This window comes from Eumetopias jubatus, unplaced genomic scaffold (assembly GCF_037043125.1).
Source record: "Eumetopias jubatus isolate StellerSeaLion01/CBP00866 unplaced genomic scaffold, mEumJub1_p1.0 scaffold_22, whole genome shotgun sequence".
NCBI classification, from domain to species: Eukaryota; Metazoa; Chordata; class Mammalia; order Carnivora; family Otariidae; genus Eumetopias; species Eumetopias jubatus.
This window is the reverse complement of record NW_028274828.1, coordinates 2206539-2222116: the sequence shown is the minus strand read 5'-3', so window position 1 is coordinate 2222116 and position 15578 is coordinate 2206539.

The window sequence follows — 15578 nt, the reverse complement described above, 5'->3', positions numbered from 1 at the left end:
GAACATCGATGCAAAAATCCTCACCAAAATTCTAGCCAAGAGGATCCAACAGTACATTAAAAGGACTATTCACCACGACGAAGTGGGATTTATCCCTGGGCCGCAAGGCTGGTTCAACATCCGCAAATCAATCAACGTGATAAAATACATTCACAAAAGAAAGAACAAGAATCATAGGATCCTCTCAATAGATGCAGAAAAAGCATTTGACAAAGTACAGCACCCTTTCTTGATCAAAACTCTTCAGAGTATAGGGACAGAGGGTACATACCTCAATATCATAAAAGCCATCTACGAAAAACCTACAGCGAATATCATTCTCAATGGGGAAAAGCTGAGAGCTTTTCCCCTAAGGTCAGGAACGCGGCAGGGAGAGCCACTCTCACCACTGCTACTCAACATAGTATTCGAAGTCCTAGCCACAGCAATCAGACAACAAAAAGAAATCAAAGGCATCCCAATCGGCAGAGAGGAAGTCAAACTCTCACTCTTTGCAGATGATATGATACTTTATGTGGAAAACCCCAAAGACTCCACCCCAAAACTGCTAGAACTCACACAGGAATTCAGTCAAGGAGCAGGCTATAAAATCAATGCACAGAAATCAGTGGCATTCCTCTACACCAACAACAAGACAGAAGAGAGACAAACCAAGGAGTCGATCCCATTCACAATTGCACCCAACACCAGAAGATACCTAGGAATAAATTGAACCAAAGAGGCAAAGGATCAGTACTCAGAAATCTACAGAATACTCAGGAATGAAATTGAAGAAGACACAAAGAAATGGAAAAACGTTCCATGCTCATGGATTGGGAGAACCAACATTGTGAAGAGGTCAATGCTCCCTAGAGCAATCTACACATTCAATGCAATCCCCATTAAATACCATCCACTTTTTTCAAAGGAATGGAACGAATAATCCTAAATTTTGAATGGAACCAGAAGAGACCCCGAATAGCCAGAGGAATATTGAAAAAGAAGAGCAAAGCGGGCGGCATCACAATTCTGGACTTCGAGCGCTATGACAAAGCTGTCCTCGTCAAGACAGTATGGTACTGGCACAAAAACAGACACATAGATCCATGGAACAGAATCGAGAGCCCAGAAATGGACCCTCAACTCTATGGTAAACTTACCTTTGACAAAGCAGGAAAGAATGTCCAATGGCAAAAAGACAGCCTCTTCAACAACGGGTGTTGGGAAAATTGGACAGCCACATGCAGAAGAATGACACTGGACCATTTCCATACACCACACACAGAAATAGGCTCCAAATGCGTGAAAGACCTCACTGTGAGACAGGAGTCCATCAAAATCCTAAAGGAGAACACAGGTAGCAAGCTCTTCGACGTCAGCCGCAGCAACTTCTTCCTAGAAACATCACCAAAGGCACGGGAAGCCAGGGCCAAAATGAACTATTGGGATTTCATCAAGATAAAAAGCTTTGGCACAGCAAAAGAAACAGTCCACAAAACCAAAAGACACCCGACCCAATGGGAGAAAATATTTGCAAATGACATATCAGATAAAGGGCTACTATCCAAAATCTATAAAGAACTTATCGAACTCAAAAGCCAAAGAACAAATAACCCAATCAACAAATGGGCAGAATCCATGAACAGACATTTTTCCAAAGAAGACATCCAAAAGGCCAACAGGCACATGAAAAAGTGCTCAACACGGCTCGGCGTCAGGGAAATCGAAATCAAATCCTCAATGAGATACCACCTCACACCCGTCAAAAGGGCTAAAATTAAGAAGTCAGGGAACGACAGAGGTTGGCGGGGATGTGGAGAAAGGGGAACCCTCCTACAGTGTTGGTGGGAATGCAAGCTGGCGCAACCCCTCTGGAAAACAGTATGGAGGTTCCTCAAACAGTTGAAATTAGAGCTACCATTCGATCCAGCAATGGCACTCCTGGGTGTTTACCCGAAAGATACAAAGGTAGGGACCCGAAGCGGTACGTGCACCCCATTGTTTATAGCAGCAATGTCCACAATAGCCAAACTGTGGAAAGAGCCAAGATGTCCATCGACAGAGGAATGGATAAAGAAGAGGTGGTATACATATACACAATGGAATATTATGCAGCCATCCAAAGGAATGAGATCTTGCCATGTGCAACGACGTGGATGGAACAGGAGGGTCCGATGCTTAGTGAAATACGTCAATCAGAGAAAGACATGTATCATATGACCTCACTGACATGAGGAATTCTTAATGTCAGGAACAAACTGAGGGTTCCTGGAGTGGTCGGGGGTGGGAGGGATGGGGTGGCTGGGTGATAGACATTGGGGAGGGTATGAGCTACGGTGAGCGCTGTGAATTGTGTAAGACTGTTGAATCACAGATCTGTACTTCTGAAACAAATAACGCAACATATTTTAAGAATAAAGAAAAAGGAGAAGATAGCAGGAGAGGAAGAATGAAGGGGAGTTAGTCAGAGGGGGAGACGAACCAGGAGAGATGATGGACTCTGAAAAACAAACTGAGGTTTCAAGACGGGAGGTGGGTAGGGGGATGGGTTAGCCTGGTGATGGGTATTAAAGAGGGCACATTCCGCATGGAGCACTGTGTGTTAGGAACAAACAATGAATCAAGGAACACTACACCAAAACAAATGATGTAGTACATGGTGATTAACAAAGCAATAAAAAACAAAGACTGTAATAGGAGATGAAGAAGGACACTATGTCCTACTTAAAGGGTCTATCCAACAAGAAGATCTAACAATTGTAAATATCTATGCCCCGAACATGGGAGCATCCAATTATATAAGGCAATTAATAAGAAAAGGAAAGAAACACATTGACAACAATACAATAATAGTGGGGCACTTTAACACCCCCCTGACTGAAATGGCCAGATCATCTAATCAAAAGATCAACAAGGAAATAAAGACTTGCAATGACACACTGGAGCAAATGGACTTCACAGACATATGCAGAACGTTCCATCCCAAAGCAACGGAATACACTTTCTTCTCTAGTGCCCATGGAACATTCTCCAGAATGGATCACATCCTAGGTCCCAAATCAGGTCTCAACCGGTACCAAAAGATTGGGATCATTCCCTGCACATTTTCAGACCACAATGCTTTGAAACTAGAACTCAATCACAAGAGGAAAGTCGGAAAGACCTCAAATACATGGAGGCTAAAGAGCCTCCTACTAAGGAATGAATGGGTCAACCAGGAAATTAAAGAAGATTTTAAAAAACTCATGGAAACCAATGAAAATGAAAACACAACTGCCCAAAATCGTTGGGATACACCCACGGCAGTCCTGCGAGGAAAGTACATATCAATACAAGCCTTTGTCAAGAAACAAGAAAGGTCTCAAATACACAACCTAACCCTACACCTAAAGGAGCTGGAGAAAGAACGGCAAAGAAAGCCTAAACCCAGCAGGAGAAGAGAAATCATGAAGATCAGAGCAGAAATCAATGAACTAGAACCCAAAAGAACAGGAGAACAGATCAACGGAACTAGGAGCTGGTTCTTTGAAAGAATTCACAAGGTTGATAAACCCCTGGCCAGGCTGATCAAAAAGAAAAGAGAAATGACCCAAATCAACAAAATCAGGAATGAAAGAGGAGAGATCACAACCAACACCAAAGAAATACAAACAATGATAAGAACATAATATGAGCAACCCTATGGCAGCAAATTAGATAACCTGGAAGAAATGGGGGCCTTCCTAGAGATGTGTCAACTACCAAAACTGACCCAGGAAGAAATAGAAAACCTAAAGAGTCCTATAACCACGAAGGCAATTGAAGCAGTCATCAAAGATCTCCCAAGAAACCAAAGCCCAGGGCCAGGTGGCTTCCCAGGGGAATTCTATCAGACATTTAAAGAAGAAATAATACCTAGTCTCCTGAAACGGTTCCCAAAGGTAGAAAGGCAAGGAAAACTTCCAAACTCATTTTATGAGGCCACCGTTACCTTGATCCCCAAACCAGACAAAGATCCCATCAAAAAGGAGAATTACAGACCCATATCCTTGATGAACATCGATGCAAAAATCCTCACCAAAATACTAGCCAAGAGGATCCAACAGTACATTAAATGGACTATTCACCACGACCAAGTGGGATTTATCCCTGGGCCGCAAGGCTGGTTCAACATCCGCAAATCAATCAACGTGATAAAATACATTCACAAAAGAAAGAACAAGAATCATAGGATCCTCTCAATAGATGCAGAAAAAGCATTTGACAAAGTACAGCACCCTTTCTTGATCAAAACTCTTCAGAGTATAGGGACAGAGGGTACATACCTCAATATCATAAAAGCCATCTACGAAAAACCTACAGCGAATATCATTCTCAATGGGGAAAAGCTGAGAGCTTTTCCCCTAAGGTCAGGAACGCGGCAGGGAGAGCCACTCTCACCACTGCTACTCAACATAGTATTCGAAGTCCTAGCCACAGCAATCAGACAACAAAAAGAAATCAAAGGCATCCCAATCGGCAGAGAGGAAGTCAAACTCTCACTCTTTGCAGATGATATGATACTTTATGTGGAAAACCCCAAAGACTCCACCCCAAAACTGCTAGAACTCACACAGGAATTCAGTCAAGGAGCAGGCTATAAAATCAATGCACAGAAATCAGTGGCATTCCTCTACACCAACAACAAGACAGAAGAGAGACAAATCAAGGAGTCGATCCCATTCACAATTGCACCCAAAACCATAAGATACCTAGGAATAAATTGAACCAAAGAGGCAAAGGATCTGTACTCAGAAATCTACAGAATACTCATGAATGAAATTGAAGAAGACACAAAGAAATGGAAAATCGTTCCATGCTCATGGATTGGGAGAACCAACATTGTGAAGAGGTCAATGCTCCCTAGAGCAATCTACACATTCAATGCAATCCCCATCAAAATACCATCCACTTTTTTCAAAGGAATGGAACAAATAATCCTAAATTTTGAATGGAACCAGAAGAGACCCCGAATAGCCAGAGGAATATTGAAAAAGAAGAGCAAAGCGGGCGGCATCAGAATTCTGGACTTCGAGCGCTATGACAAAGCTGTCCTCGTCAAGACAGTATGGTACTGGCACAAAAACAGACACATAGATCCATGGAACAGAACCGAGAGCCCAGAAATGGACCCTCAACTCTATGGTCAACTTACCTTTGACAAAGCAGGAAAGAATGTCCAATGGCAAAAAGACAGCCTCTTCAACAACGGGTGTTGGGAAAATTGGACAGCCACATGCAGAAGAATGACACTGGACCATTTCCATACACCACACACAAAAATAGACTCCAAATGCGTGAAAGACCTCACTGTGAGACAGGAGTCCATCAAAATCCTAAAGGAGAACACAGGTAGCAAGCTCTTCGACGTCAGCCGCAGCAACTTCTTCCTAGAAACATCACCAAAGGCACGGGAAGCCAGGGCCAAAATGAACTATTGGGATTTCATCAAGATAAAAAGCTTTGGCACAGCAAAAGAAACAGTCCACAAAACCAAAAGACACCCGACACAATGGGAGAAAATATTTGCAAATGACATATCAGATAAAGGGCTACTATCCAAAATCTATAAAGAACTTATCGAACTCAACAGCCAAAGAACAAATAACCCAATCAACAAATGGGCAGAAGCCATGAACAGACATTTTTCCAAAGAAGACATCCAAATGGCCAACAGGCACATGAAAAAGTGCTCAACACGGCTCGGCATCAGGGAAATCCAAATCAAATCCTCAATGAGACACCACCTCACACCCGTCAGAAGGGCTAAAATTAACATGTCAGGGAACGACAGATGTTGGCGGGGATGTGGAGAAAGGGGAACCCTCCTACAGTGTTCGTGGGAATGCAAGCTGGCGCAACCCCTCTGGAAAACAGTATGGAGGTTCCTCAAACAGTTGAAATTAGAGCTACCATTCGATCCAGCAATGGCACTCCTGGGTATTTACCCCAAAGATACAAAGGTAGGGACCCGAAGCGGTACGTGCACCCCATTGTTTATAGCATCAATGTCCACAATAGCCAAACTGTGGAAAGAGCCAAGATGTCCATCGACAGAGGAATGGATAAAGAAGAGGTGGTATACAGATACACAATGGAATATTATGCAGCCATCAAAAGGAATGAGATCTTGCCATGTGCAACGACGTGGATGGAACAGGACGGTCCGATGATTAGTGAAATACGTCAATCAGAGAAAGACATGTATCATATGACCTCACTGACATGAGGAATTCTTAATGTCAGGAACAAACTGAGGGTTGCTGGAGTGGTCGGGGGTGGGAGGGATGGGGTGGCTGGGTGATAGACATTGGGGAGGGTATGAGCTACGGTGAGCGCTGTGAATTGTGTAAGACTGTTGAATCACAGATCTGTACTTCTGAAACAAATAACGCAACATATTTTAAGAATAAAGAAAAAGGAGAAGATAGCAGGAGAGGAAGAATGAAGGGGAGTTAGTCAGAGGGGGAGACGAACCAGGAGAGATGATGGACTCTGAAAAACAAACTGAGGTTTCAAGACGGGAGGTGGGTAGGGGGATGGGTTAGCCTGGTGATGGGTATTAAAGAGGGCACATTCCGCATGGAGCACTGTGTGTTAGGAACAAACAATGAATCAAGGAACACTACACCAAAACAAATGATGTAGTACATGGTGATTAACAAAGCAATAAAAAACAAAGACTGTAATAGGAGATGAAGAAGGACACTATGTCCTACTTAAAGGGTCTATCCAACAAGAAGATCTAACAATTGTAAATATCTATGCCCCGAACATGGGAGCATCCAATTATATAAGGCAATTAATAAGAAAAGCAAAGAAACATATTGACAACAATACAATAATAGTGGGGCACTTTAACACCCCCCTGACGGAAATGGCCAGATCATCTAAGCAAAAGATCAACAAGGAAATAAAGACTTGCAATGACACACTGGAGCAAATGGACTTCACAGACATATGCAGAACGTTCCATCCCAAAGCAACGGAATACACTTTCTTCTCTAGTGCCCATGGAACATTCTCCAGAATGGATCACATCCTAGGTCCCAAATCAGGTCTCAACCGGTACCAAAAGATTGGGATCATTCCCTGCACATTTTCAGACCACAATGCTTTGAAACTAGAACTCAATCACATGAGGAAAGTCGGAAAGACCTCAAATACATGGAGGCTAAAGAGCCTCCTACTAAAGAATGAATGGGTCAACCAGGAAATTAAAGAAGATTTTAAAAAACTCATGGAAACCAATGAAAATGAAAACACAACTGCCCAAAATCGTTGGGATACACCCACGGCAGTCCTGCGAGGAAAGTACATATCAATACAAGCCTTTGTCAAGAAACAAGAAAGGTCTCAAATACACAACCTAACCCTACACCTAAAGGAGCTGGAGAAAGAACGGTAAAGAAAGCCTAAACCCAGCAGGAGAAGAGAAATCATGAAGATCAGAGCAGAAATCAATGAACTAGAACCCAAAAGAACAGGAGAACAGATCAACGGAACTAGGAGCTGGTTCTTTGAAAGAATTCACAAGGTTGATAAACCCCTGGCCAGGCTGATCAAAAAGAAAAGAGAAATGACCCAAATCAACAAAATCAGGAATAAAAGAGGAGAGATCACAACCAACACCAAAGAAATACAAACAATGATATGAACATAATATGAGCAACCCTATGGCAGCAAATTACATAACCTGGAAGAAATGGGTGCCTTCCTAGAGATGTGTCAACTACCAAAACTGACCCAGGAAGAAATAGAAAACCTAAAGTGTCCTATAACCAGGAAGGCAATTGAAGCAGTCATCAAAAATCTCCCAAGAAACCAAAGCCCAGGGCCAGGTGGCTTCCCAGGGGAATTCATTCAGACATTTAAAGAAGAAATAATACCTAGTCTCCTGAAACGGTTGCCAAAGGTAGAAAGGCAAGGAAAACTTCCAAACTCATTTTACGAGGCCACCGTTACCTTGATCCCCAAACCAGACAAAGATCCCATCAAAAAGGAGAATTACAGACCCATATCCTTGATGAACATCGATGCAAAAATCCTCACCAAAATACTAGCCAAGAGGATCCAACAGTACATTAAAAGCACTATTCACCACGACCAAGTGGGATTTATCCCTGGGCCGCAAGGCTGGTTCAACATCCGCAAATCAATCAACGTGATAAAATACATTCACAAAAGAAAGAACAAGAATCATAGGATCCTCTCAATAGATGCAGAAAAAGCATTTGACAAAGTACAGCACCCTTTCTTGATCAAAACTCTTCAGAGTATAGGGACAGAGGGTACATACCTCAATATCATAAAAGCCATCTACGAAAAACCTACAGCGAATATCATTCTCAATGGGGAAAAGCTGAGAGCTTTTCCCCTAAGGTCAGGAAAGCGGCAGGGAGAGCCACTCTCACCACTGCTACTCAACATAGTATTCGAAGTCCTAGCCACAGCAATCAGACAACAAAAAGAAATCAAAGGCATCCCAATCGGCAGAGAGGAAGTCAAACTCTCACTCTTTGCAGATGATATGATACTTTATGTGGAAAACCCCAAAGACTCCACCCCAAAACTGCTAGAACTCACACAGGAATTCAGTCAAGGAGCAGGCTATAAAATCAATGCACAGAAATCAGTGGCATTCCTCTACACCAACAACAAGACAGAAGAGAGACAAACCAAGGAGTCGATCCCATTCACAATTGCACCCAACACCAGAAGATACCTAGGAATAAATTGAACCAAAGAGGCAAAGGATCAGTACTCAGAAATCTACAGAATACTCAGGAATGAAATTGAAGAAGACACAAAGAAATGGAAAAACGTTCCATGCTCATGGATTGGGAGAACCAACATTGTGAAGAGGTCAATGCTCCCTAGAGCAATCTACACATTCAATGCAATCCCCATTAAATACCATCCACTTTTTTCAAAGGAATGGAACGAATAATCCTAAATTTTGAATGGAACCAGAAGAGACCCCGAATAGCCAGAGGAATATTGAAAAAGAAGAGCAAAGCGGGCGGCATCACAATTCTGGACTTCGAGCGCTATGACAAAGCTGTCCTCGTCAAGACAGTATGGTACTGGCACAAAAACAGACACATAGATCCATGGAACAGAATCGAGAGCCCAGAAATGGACCCTCAACTCTATGGTAAACTTACCTTTGACAAAGCAGGAAAGAATGTCCAATGGCAAAAAGACAGCCTCTTCAACAACGGGTGTTGGGAAAATTGGACAGCCACCTGCAGAAGAATGACACTGGACCATTTCCATACACCACACACAGAAATAGGCTCCAAATGCGTGAAAGACCTCACTGTGAGACAGGAGTCCATCAAAATCCTAAAGGAGAACACAGGTAGCAAGCTCTTCGACGTCAGCCGCAGCAACTTCTTCCTAGAAACATCACCAAAGGCACGGGGAGCCAGGGCCAAAATGAACTATTGGGATTTCATCAAGATAAAAAGCTTTGGCACAGCAAAAGAAACAGTCCACAAAACCAAAAGACACCCGACCCAATGGGAGAAAATATTTGCAAATGACATATCAGATAAAGGGCTACTATCCAAAATCTATAAAGAACTTATCGAACTCAACAGCCAAAGAACAAATAACCCAATCAACAAATGGGCAGAATCCATGAACAGACATTTTTCCAAAGAAGACATCCAAAAGGCCAACAGGCACATGAAAAAGTGCTCAACACGGCTCGGCGTCAGGGAAATCGAAATCAAATCCTCAATGAGATACCACCTCACACCCGTCAAAAGGGCTAAAATTAAGAAGTCAGGGAACGACAGAGGTTGGCGGGGATGTGGAGAAAGGGGAACCCTCCTACAGTGTTGGTGGGAATGCAAGCTGGCGCAACCCCTCTGGAAAACAGTATGGAGGTTCCTCAAACAGTTGAAATTAGAGCTACCATTCGATCCAGCAATGGCACTCCTGGGTATTTACCCGAAAGATACAAAGGTAGGGACCCGAAGCGGTACGTGCACCCCATTGTTTATAGCAGCAATGTCCACAATAGCCAAACTGTGGAAAGAGCCAAGATGTCCATCGACAGAGGAATGGATAAAGAAGAGGTGGTATACATATACACAATGGAATATTATGCAGCCATCCAAAGGAATGACATCTTGCCATGTGCAACGACGTGGATGGAACAGGAGGGTCCGATGCTTAGTGAAATACGTCAATCAGAGAAAGACATGTATCATATGACCTCACTGACATGAGGAATTCTTAATGTCAGGAACAAACTGAGGGTTCCTGGAGTGGTCGGGGGTGGGAGGGATGGGGTGGCTGGGTGATAGACATTGGGGAGGGTATGAGCTACGGTGAGCGCTGTGAATTGTGTAAGACTGTTGAATCACAGATCTGTACTTCTGAAACAAATAACGCAACATATTTTAAGAATAAAGAAAAAGGAGAAGATAGCAGGAGAGGAAGAATGAAGGGGAGTTAGTCAGAGGGGGAGACGAACCAGGAGAGATGATGGACTCTGAAAAACAAACTGAGGTTTCAAGACGGGAGGTGGGTAGGGGGATGGGTTAGCCTGGTGATGGGTATTAAAGAGGGCACATTCCGCATGGAGCACTGTGTGTTAGGAACAAACAATGAATCAAGGAACACTACACCAAAACAAATGATGTAGTACATGGTGATTAACAAAGCAATAAAAAACAAAGACTGTAATAGGAGATGAAGAAGGACACTATGTCCTACTTAAAGGGTCTATCCAACAAGAAGATCTAACAATTGTAAATATCTATGCCCCGAACATGGGAGCATCCAATTATATAAGGCAATTAATAAGAAAAGGAAAGAAACACATTGACAACAATACAATAATAGTGGGGCACTTTAACACCCCCCTGACTGAAATGGCCAGATCATCTAAGCAAAAGATCAACAAGGAAATAAAGACTTGCAATGACACACTGGAGCAAATGGACTTCACAGACATATGCAGAACGTTCCATCCCAAAGCAACGGAATACACTTTCTTCTCTAGTGCCCATGGAACATTCTCCAGAATGGATCACATCCTAGGTCCCAAATCAGGTCTCAACCGGTACCAAAAGATTGGGATCATTCCCTGCACATTTTCAGACCACAATGCTTTGAAACTAGAACTCAATCACAAGAGGAAAGTCGGAAAGACCTCAAATACATGGAGGCTAAAGAGCCTCCTACTAAGGAATGAATGGGTCAACCAGGAAATTAAAGAAGATTTTAAAAAACTCATGGAAACCAATGAAAATGAAAACACAACTGCCCAAAATCGTTGGGATACACCCACGGCAGTCCTGCGAGGAAAGTACATATCAATACAAGCCTTTGTCAAGAAACAAGAAAGGTCTCAAATACACAACCTAACCCTACACCTAAAGGAGCTGGAGAAAGAACGGCAAAGAAAGCCTAAACCCAGCAGGAGAAGAGAAATCATGAAGATCAGAGCAGAAATCAATGAACTAGAACCCAAAAGAACAGGAGAACAGATCAACGGAACTAGGAGCTGGTTCTTTGAAAGAATTCACAAGGTTGATAAACCCCTGGCCAGGCTGATCAAAAAGAAAAGAGAAATGACCCAAATCAACAAAATCAGGAATGAAAGAGGAGAGATCACAACCAACACCAAAGAAATACAAACAATGATAAGAACATAATATGAGCAACCCTATGGCAGCAAATTAGATAACCTGGAAGAAATGGGGGCCTTCCTAGAGATGTGTCAACTACCAAAACTGACCCAGGAAGAAATAGAAAACCTAAAGAGTCCTATAACCACGAAGGCAATTGAAGCAGTCATCAAAGATCTCCCAAGAAACCAAAGCCCAGGGCCAGGTGGCTTCCCAGGGGAATTCTATCAGACATTTAAAGAAGAAATAATACCTAGTCTCCTGAAACGGTTCCCAAAGGTAGAAAGGCAAGGAAAACTTCCAAACTCATTTTATGAGGCCACCGTTACCTTGATCCCCAAACCAGACAAAGATCCCATCAAAAAGGAGAATTACAGACCCATATCCTTGATGAACATCGATGCAAAAATCCTCACCAAAATACTAGCCAAGAGGATCCAACAGTACATTAAAAGGACTATTCACCACGACCAAGTGGGATTTATCCCTGGGCCGCAAGGCTGGTTCAACATCCGCAAATCAATCAACGTGATAAAATACATTCACAAAAGAAAGAACAAGAATCATAGGATCCTCTCAATAGATGCAGAAAAAGCATTTGACAAAGTACAGCACCCTTTCTTGATCAAAACTCTTCAGAGTATAGGGACAGAGGGTACATACCTCAATATCATAAAAGCCATCTACGAAAAACCTACAGCGAATATCATTCTCAATGGGGAAAAGCTGAGAGCTTTTCCCCTAAGGTCAGGAACGCGGCAGGGAGAGCCACTCTCACCACTGCTACTCAACATAGTATTCGAAGTCCTAGCCACAGCAATCAGACAACAAAAAGAAATCAAAGGCATCCCAATCGGCAGAGAGGAAGTCAAACTCTCACTCTTTGCAGATGATATGATACTTTATGTGGAAAACCCCAAAGACTCCACCCCAAAACTGCTAGAACTCACACAGGAATTCAGTCAAGGAGCAGGCTATAAAATCAATGCACAGAAATCAGTGGCATTCCTCTACACCAACAACAAGACAGAAGAGAGACAAATCAAGGAGTCGATCCCATTCACAATTGCACCCAAAACCATAAGATACCTAGGAATAAATTGAACCAAAGAGGCAAAGGATCTGTACTCAGAAATCTACAGAATACTCATGAATGAAATTGAAGAAGACACAAAGAAATGGAAAATCGTTCCATGCTCATGGATTGGGAGAACCAACATTGTGAAGAGGTCAATGCTCCCTAGAGCAATCTACACATTCAATGCAATCCCCATCAAAATACCATCCACTTTTTTCAAAGGAATGGAACAAATAATCCTAAATTTTGAATGGAACCAGAAGAGACCCCGAATAGCCAGAGGAATATTGAAAAAGAAGAGCAAAGCGGGCGGCATCAGAATTCTGGACTTCGAGCGCTATGACAAAGCTGTCCTCGTCAAGACAGTATGGTACTGGCACAAAAACAGACACATAGATCCATGGAACAGAACCGAGAGCCCAGAAATGGACCCTCAACTCTATGGTCAACTTACCTTTGACAAAGCAGGAAAGAATGTCCAATGGCAAAAAGACAGCCTCTTCAACAACGGGTGTTGGGAAAATTGGACAGCCACATGCAGAAGAATGACACTGGACCATTTCCATACACCACACACAAAAATAGACTCCAAATGCGTGAAAGACCTCACTGTGAGACAGGAGTCCATCAAAATCCTAAAGGAGAACACAGGTAGCAAGCTCTTCGACGTCAGCCGCAGCAACTTCTTCCTAGAAACATCACCAAAGGCACGGGAAGCCAGGGCCAAAATGAACTATTGGGATTTCATCAAGATAAAAAGCTTTGGCACAGCAAAAGAAACAGTCCACAAAACCAAAAGACACCCGACACAATGGGAGAAAATATTTGCAAATGACATATCAGATAAAGGGCTACTATCCAAAATCTATAAAGAACTTATCGAACTCAACAGCCAAAGAACAAATAACCCAATCAACAAATGGGCAGAAGCCATGAACAGACATTTTTCCAAAGAAGACATCCAAATGGCCAACAGGCACATGAAAAAGTGCTCAACACGGCTCGGCATCAGGGAAATCCAAATCAAATCCTCAATGAGACACCACCTCACACCCGTCAGAAGGGCTAAAATTAACATGTCAGGGAACGACAGATGTTGGCGGGGATGTGGAGAAAGGGGAACCCTCCTACAGTGTTCGTGGGAATGCAAGCTGGCGCAACCCCTCTGGAAAACAGTATGGAGGTTCCTCAAACAGTTGAAATTAGAGCTACCATTCGATCCAGCAATGGCACTCCTGGGTATTTACCCCAAAGATACAAAGGTAGGGACCCGAAGCGGTACGTGCACCCCATTGTTTATAGCATCAATGTCCACAATAGCCAAACTGTGGAAAGAGCCAAGATGTCCATCGACAGAGGAATTGATAAAGAAGAGGTGGTATACAGATACACAATGGAATATTATGCAGCCATCAAAAGGAATGAGATCTTGCCATGTGCAACGACGTGGATGGAACAGGACGGTCCGATGATTAGTGAAATACGTCAATCAGAGAAAGACATGTATCATATGACCTCACTGACATGAGGAATTCTTAATGTCAGGAACAAACTGAGGGTTGCTGGAGTGGTCGGGGGTGGGAGGGATGGGGTGGCTGGGTGATAGACATTGGGGAGGGTATGAGCTACGGTGAGCGCTGTGAATTGTGTAAGACTGTTGAATCACAGATCTGTACTTCTGAAACAAATAACGCAACATATTTTAAGAATAAAGAAAAAGGAGAAGATAGCAGGAGAGGAAGAATGAAGGGGAGTTAGTCAGAGGGGGAGACGAACCAGGAGAGATGATGGACTCTGAAAAACAAACTGAGGTTTCAAGACGGGAGGTGGGTAGGGGGATGGGTTAGCCTGGTGATGGGTATTAAAGAGGGCACATTCCGCATGGAGCACTGTGTGTTAGGAACAAACAATGAATCAAGGAACACTACACCAAAACAAATGATGTAGTACATGGTGATTAACAAAGCAATAAAAAACAAAGACTGTAATAGGAGATGAAGAAGGACACTATGTCCTACTTAAAGGGTCTATCCAACAAGAAGATCTAACAATTGTAAATATCTATGCCCCGAACATGGGAGCATCCAATTATATAAGGCAATTAATAAGAAAAGCAAAGAAACACATTGACAACAATACAATAATAGTGGGGCACTTTAACACCCCCCTGACGGAAATGGCCAGATCATCTAAGCAAAAGATCAACAAGGAAATAAAGACTTGCAATGACACACTGGAGCAAATGGACTTCACAGACATATGCAGAACGTTCCATCCCAAAGCAACGGAATACACTTTCTTCTCTAGTGCCCATGGAACATTCTCCAGAATGGATCACATCCTAGGTCCCAAATCAGGTCTCAACCGGTACCAAAAGATTGGGATCATTCCCTGCACATTTTCAGACCACAATGCTTTGAAACTAGAACTCAATCACAAGAGGAAAGTCGGAAAGACCTCAAATACATGGAGGCTAAAGAGCCTCCTACTAAAGAATGAATGGGTCAACCAGGAAATTAAAGAAGATTTTAAAAAACTCATGGAAACCAATGAAAATGAAAACACAACTGCCCAAAATCGTTGGGATACACCCACGGCAGTCCTGCGAGGAAAGTACATATCAATACAAGCCTTTGTCAAGAAACAAGAAAGGTCTCAAATACACAACCTAACCCTACACCTAAAGGAGCTGGAGAAAGAACGGTAAAGAAAGCCTAAACCCAGCAGGAGAAGAGAAATCATGAAGATCAGAGCAGAAATCAATGAACTAGAACCCAAAAGAACAGGAGAACAGATCAACGGAACTAGGAGCTGGTTCTTTGAAAGAATTCACAAGGTTGATAAACCCCTGGCCA